Genomic DNA, 6,445 nt, shown 5'->3' on the forward strand with positions numbered 1-6,445 from the left:
TCCCATAGATGGAGGAGCCTGGTAGGCTGCAGTCCATGGGGTCGCGAAGAGTCAGACATGACTGAGTGAGTTCACTTTGACTTCACTTTCATGCACTGGAGAAGGAAATGGAAACCTACTCCAATATTCTTGCCTAGAGAATACCAGGGATGGGGGAGCCTGGTGGGCTGCCATCTATGGGGTCGCACAGAGTCAGACATGACTGAAGCGACTTAGCAGCAGCAGCAGCAATACACTACATGTGGAGGAGCATAGTGGGTAGTAACTTTGCCTAATGTTATACAGCTGTAAGGCATTCCTGTTTGAGCAAAAACTGATGGAGGCTTGCATCTGTCCACTCATTCCATTGTTTCTAGTGAGCATTTGCTATGTGGGAACTGGGTTGCACCCTTCTCACACCCCTGTCACTGTCACCCTTCCTGCCTCTGTGGTGGCTTATTTTGATGCCTTGTTTGTTTTCCACACTGGTAACTGATGGCATTACATGTTAAAGAGTCTTAAACATTGTAAAGGGAACTGTGACCCTGCTTAGCTTGACCACCTGTCCCAGTGGATGGGCCTGTGGCACCTGAGCAGGTTGGCTGTCCTTTCCAAAGTGCACTTGCCTCACTCTCTGGGAGTGAGGCAAGTGACATTTACAGCCAAGGGTTCTGAAGAGGCTCAATTACTTAAAAGTCCCAAGGTTCTTAATCAAACTGAGTATCTTTAATCAACATGTGCAAACCACATACTGTGCTGGTTAAGGCCAAAGGTCAGCGTTACTACACTGCTACTGGAGGGAGTGGAGCTCTGGCCAGTCCATCCCAGTGTTGTAAGTAGGCCCTCACCTGTGCAAAGTTCTTAGATGTACAAAGACAGGCACTGGTACTGAAACTAAAGGCCTCATGTTCTCAAGAATCTTCACAGCTTCTTGGATGCATTTTCTTTTTAGGAATAAAGGAAAATTCTCCCATTTTTGAGCCATTCTTTTATGTCAGTTCTACAAAGTTGCATGTAACTTCTGGAGCCTATTATACAGAGCGAATTAAGTGAAAGAAAAACACCAATACAATATATTAATGCATATATATGGAATTTAGGAATATGTTAACAATGACCCTATATGCGAGACAACAAAAGAGACACAGATGTAAAGAACAGACTTTTGCACTCCGTGGGAGAAGGTAAAGGTGGGACGATTTGAGAGAATAGCATTGAAATATGTATATTATCATATGTGAAATATATTGCCAGTCCAGGTTGATGCATGAGACAGGGTGCTCACAGCTGGTGCACTGGGATGACCCTGAGGGATGGGATGAGGAGGGAGGGGGGAGGGAGGGTCAGGATGGGAAACACATGTACATGGCTTATTCATGTCAATGTATGGCAAAACCACTACAATATTGTAAAGTGATTAGCCTCCACTTAAAAAAAAACACACATATATATGTATATATATATAATATTTTTTAAAAGATAGTGAAAGTTGCTCAGTTGTGTCTGACTCTTTGCCACTGCATGGACTATACTGTCCATGGAATTCTCCAGGCCACAATACTGGAGTGGGTAGCCATTCTCTTCTCCAGGGGATCTTCCCAATCCAGGGATCAAACCCAGGTCTCCCTCATTGCAGGCAAATTGTTTACCGTCTGAGCCACTAGGGAAGCCCTTTAAAAGATACAGTTTTATAAATATTTAGTATTATGCTAATTTGATTTTGAATTGTAAATATCAAGTATTGTTTAGGAAGTTTTATTATACTTTGTTAAAAAGGCAAAATTGTTCATTTTTAGAATTTTTTTATGAGTAAACTTAATGTACCAAAAATAAAAATTAAGAAAAGAAATCAAAGCAAGTAGCTGTTGTGGTAGTTATGTTTGAGTTACACCATGTGGTTTACACAGCTGTTTTCATGTAGCATTTGCCCTGCTCACTCCATTCCTGCAGAAAGACAAGAACAGGCATTGTTTCTGAGTTACTGGTGAGGATATGAAGGTATTATAAAGTTAGGAGATGTGTCTGGGGTGCAGTTCTGGTTCTATCCTAGGAGTTTTGTCTGCCCCATTTTTTTTTTTACATGGTACAGTTGTGAATAGGTTTAGATATAATGGATTGCTTGACACCTTGTTTTCCACTTAGTGCACACAAAGTACCCCTCTGGAACTTTTGTTAATAAGCAGATGAAAAAAAATGAGATCACAGCTCCAGCTGCTCTCGTGTTGATAAACTATCTCTCTTGCTCTTTCTTCTTATCTGACAAATGTGTTAATTCAGTAGACATTAAGTGGCTTTTATGGAGTACTTGGGAATTTTACAGGACTTGTGTACACAGTTCCTGTGCTGAAGTAGTTCAGGCAGTTAAGGGACGGCAAAGTGTACTCAGAAGTGTTCAGCCACTGACCTGGATTGCATGCTGTTAACTGTCAACAAGAGGCGGGTCTAACATGCTGTGATTTGGGAGTCAGGGGGAGACCCCAGCGGAACTTAATCTTTGGTTAGGTGCTGTGCATGGGGAAGGCTAGGTTGGGGCATTCCAGTGGAGTGGAGCTTGATTTAGGACATGTGGGGAGATGAATTTGGGAGGATTAATAGGAGGGTTATAGAAAAAGGACAGGTGGAAGAGTTGACATTTGATTCTTGAAGAACTATAACAGAACTTAGTGCTTGCTTATTCCCTGTTTGTGGAGCCATACGATGAAGGAGAGGTTTTTGTCACCTTACAGGTCTGTATGTGTTCCAGTCTTGGGGCGGGGCTGAGAGACTGCAGGACTGGCTAGGCTGTTTGTAGTTTACATAGGCTTTTATGGAGTACTTTTAGCAAACTTCGTATTTGCTGAATGATGAAATCCTGAGTGAAACCACTTGTCCCCATGGCTGCTGGCGCTGACTCTTTTTTGTGGAGCAAATGAAGTCTGAGACTGAGTAGGTTTATTATTAGGATGATGAAGCTCTCTAAGTCAGAGTCCCCCTTTTGGGAAGCATACAGCTCTCTCCCCTGCCAGGTGCTTGGCTGCTTCTTACACGAGAGGTTCACATTTTGTGGATGTGAAGGGGACACTGAGACTTGATATTGCCCCTTGCCCGCATCTCACCTTGTTCTTGACAGAATGAGGATATTCTCTGATGTCTAATTCCTGGACAGGGATTTGCTGGTCCATGCCCATTGAATTCCTTTACTTTTGCCAATGAGAGCTCATTTGTAATATCATGTTAATTAAACCACTCATTTTTCCAATAAAAAGTTATTTCTGATATTTAGTAGACCTGGTGTCAATCAAGATGTAGGTACATTAAAGATGTGATGGGCTAAAGTATCTACAGTGGGACCCTTCCTGATTCAGACCTGAGAATCTGAGTTCTTGGATAGGGGCAGTGACTGTCCCTAAAGGTGAAGCTTAAACTAACTGATATATGCATTGTATTTTACTATTGACACTGAATAATATTTTAAGAAGTTCTTCAATTAATTTGTGAAGCAAATCTTTGGAAATAGCAATGCCTGTCCTTTGGTTGACTCAAGTTCAGTCTCAGCTTGGTGTTTACATCATGGTTTTTGGTTTTATTTCTACCACTCAATTACTCTCTCTGCTTTATTTGCTGTGTTGATCAAAATGTTTAGGGAAATATACCTGTGAGTAAGGAGGATGTCATGAAGAGAACCCAGAGCTTGTGTACATTGGTGCCTGCATCCTGAAGCACCTGTTACCCTGAAATCTTAGCGGGCAGCTTCCAAGGGTGTGGCCACTCTACAGCCTCAGAGTGGCCTCCTTTCTAAGGTTCCCACTTGGCTTCCTGGCACGAGGTGTAGCTATGAATCTGCTTTTCATTCTGTCCAGATTCTGTTGATCTCCAGCTGGGAAGTTTTCTTTGCCAGATTCCTGTCTAGTTCTTCTTCTTCTTTTTTTTTTTTCTCTTCACAAGTTCACTTACTTTTTTATAGTTCCTCTCCCAAACTCTTCCCAACCTGGATTGAAGATATTTAGTTTCCTGGGCTTTCTATTGTTGAAGGCAAGGAAGCTCTTTATTGTCCTTGTGTGCCCAGCACTGCCTGTTCTCTGATTTTGCCATAAGTGTTTACACAGATTTCAAAGGGACATCATATTCCAGTGCATTGAAGATGCTTAGTCAGGGGACTCTGTGATTGGGTGGATTTTCTGACCTTGTAATTCCCTGAAGACCCGCATGGCCTTTTACCTCCAAAGAAAGAGACTTAAATTTTACCATAGAAGTTGAAACACGTATGGTTATGAAAACAAAATGTGTGAAAGAAAGTTTATGTGATGAATCTACATTGAATAGTATAAAATGCTGTTTCATGTTTTATGTATGTTTACATCTATATATATGCCTACCACACATATATTTATGATAGAATGGTGCAAGTATCAATTAAGAAGACTCCATTTTTCATGATTGAATTAAAATAGCTTTTTTTTTTAATCTAGCAAGATCAACTTTACACCTGGGCTGCAGTTAGTCAACCCACACACCCACTGGATTATATCAAAGGGCAGTTTCCCAGCAGAGTCCCAGCTGCTTGGCCACCATCTAAACCTCCTGATGAAGAACACAGGCCTAAGGATGCTGATACAGGTAGGCCCACAGGAAGAGTGTATGTTCTGAAAGTAACATCAAATATCTGTGAAGCACCTGCTGAGTAGTGAGTCTGGGTTTCTCTTCCAAGTATTTCTTAGATTATAATCTTCATATAAATCAAGCTAAATCACTGGGAAGCTTGTTAAATTGAAAATTCTTACACCCTATCTTCATAGTTATGGGGACTGGGAAACTAGAGCTATCCAGTTAGTACTGTGTATACAGAGTCTGAGAACCACGGCTTTGGGGTCCAGCTGAGGCCCCCACGTGGAAGGAAGCACCTGTATGGGCTGAAAGCTCAGAAGGGAACTTTCTGTCTGTTGGCTTCAGAGTTGGCAGCCACCTCACCTCCTTCCCTCGTTCTTCCCTTACTACTGTTTTTTGAGCTTTTATTAGTTTTTTTTTTTTTTGCCTTCAGAGATAATTGACAGAGGCAAGATGAAGCTATACACTCTACTAAATATAAATTTTAAATAATTAAAAAAATTGTACCCTGTTCAAATATAACATTTTTCTAAAAAACATTTCTTTTGATTGTTTTTTTTTCTTTTTGTCCCTTGTGTTGTCCTAAAGTGTTTTATGTTATTTTTGATGTACTTAAAGGTAACAGGACATTAACATTAGCTTTTTATGGAGCCCAAAGCTAGAAAAACACTTCATTGTATTGAATTAAGAATCATATTTGTATAACAATGTTTTTATGGAATTTGGTTGTCTTATTCCTTGCTTCCTTTTTTCATTTTGGTTTAATAAATCTCAGCTTCTTCTTGGTGGACTGATCAGGAATATTGACATCTGATCCATCAGGGGAGAGTAAATAGAAGGGCATTATTACAATTCAGAAATCTCTCCCTCATCAAATTTTCCTAAATGGTATCATAGCATGGTGTTAGAGTTAAGAATTTGGCATTTTATTCCCATTGGCTTATTGAGAGAAAGATGTTGGGTGGATGCCTAGCTGGGACCTCTGTGAAGAGGGTGACAATGGAGCTTGGGCTCTGCTGTGTATCAGCTTGTAACCTTGGGCAAGTTTGCTAACTTCTGTCCTTGGTTTCTGCACCTGTAAAATGGTCATAAGGATAACACCTACTGCATAGGGATACTTTGAAAATTATCTAAGTGTGAAAGCAAAGATTAGCATCCAGAATGCAGTCATTATATTCCTCATGAGTCCCTTTAAAGCCAACAATGGCCCACACCCTCAGTGACTTTATTTCAGACTACTGTCCAAAGATCTGCAGAGGGGGCCTACTGCTCACAGCCTCTGTTTTTCTCCTCATCCCAAAGTTATGCATTTACTTCTTTCTTTGCACTGAGACACTGATTGGGGGCCCACAGCCAACCTTGTGTATCCCCTTTTAAAGGTCAATGTTTTTGAAACATAGTGTTTACTCGATGGACTATACTCTCTGAAATGAAACACAAACAAGAGATGTGACATAAGAAACATGTTCTATGTAGGACTTTGACTTTCTTGTGGTACAGAGAACAGCTGATCAAGGGCTGAGGTAGATCTTCAGAGATAAGAGGTTGCTTACGTAACACCTAAAAAAAAAAAGCATGTAAAACAATTTAATTTTAAAGGGAAAATTATATAACTTAAAGTATTTTTTCCTATTAAATATACTTTTATTTGTTTATGTTAAAAGTTACTTCAGTCAGTTCAGTTGCTCAGTTGTGTCAAACTCTTTGTGAACCCATGCATTGCAGCATGCCAGGCTTCCCTGTCCATCACCAACTCCATGAGCTTGCTCAAACTCATGTCCATTGAGTCAGTGATGACATCCAACCATCTCATCCTCTGTAATCCCCTTCTCCTCCTGCCTTCAATCTTTCCCAGCATCAGGGTCTTATCCATTTAGTCAGT

The sequence above is a fragment of the Oryx dammah genome, unplaced genomic scaffold (assembly GCF_014754425.2).
Source record: "Oryx dammah isolate SB20612 unplaced genomic scaffold, SCBI_Odam_1.1 HiC_scaffold_9, whole genome shotgun sequence".
Lineage (NCBI taxonomy): Eukaryota > Metazoa > Chordata > Mammalia > Artiodactyla > Bovidae > Oryx > Oryx dammah.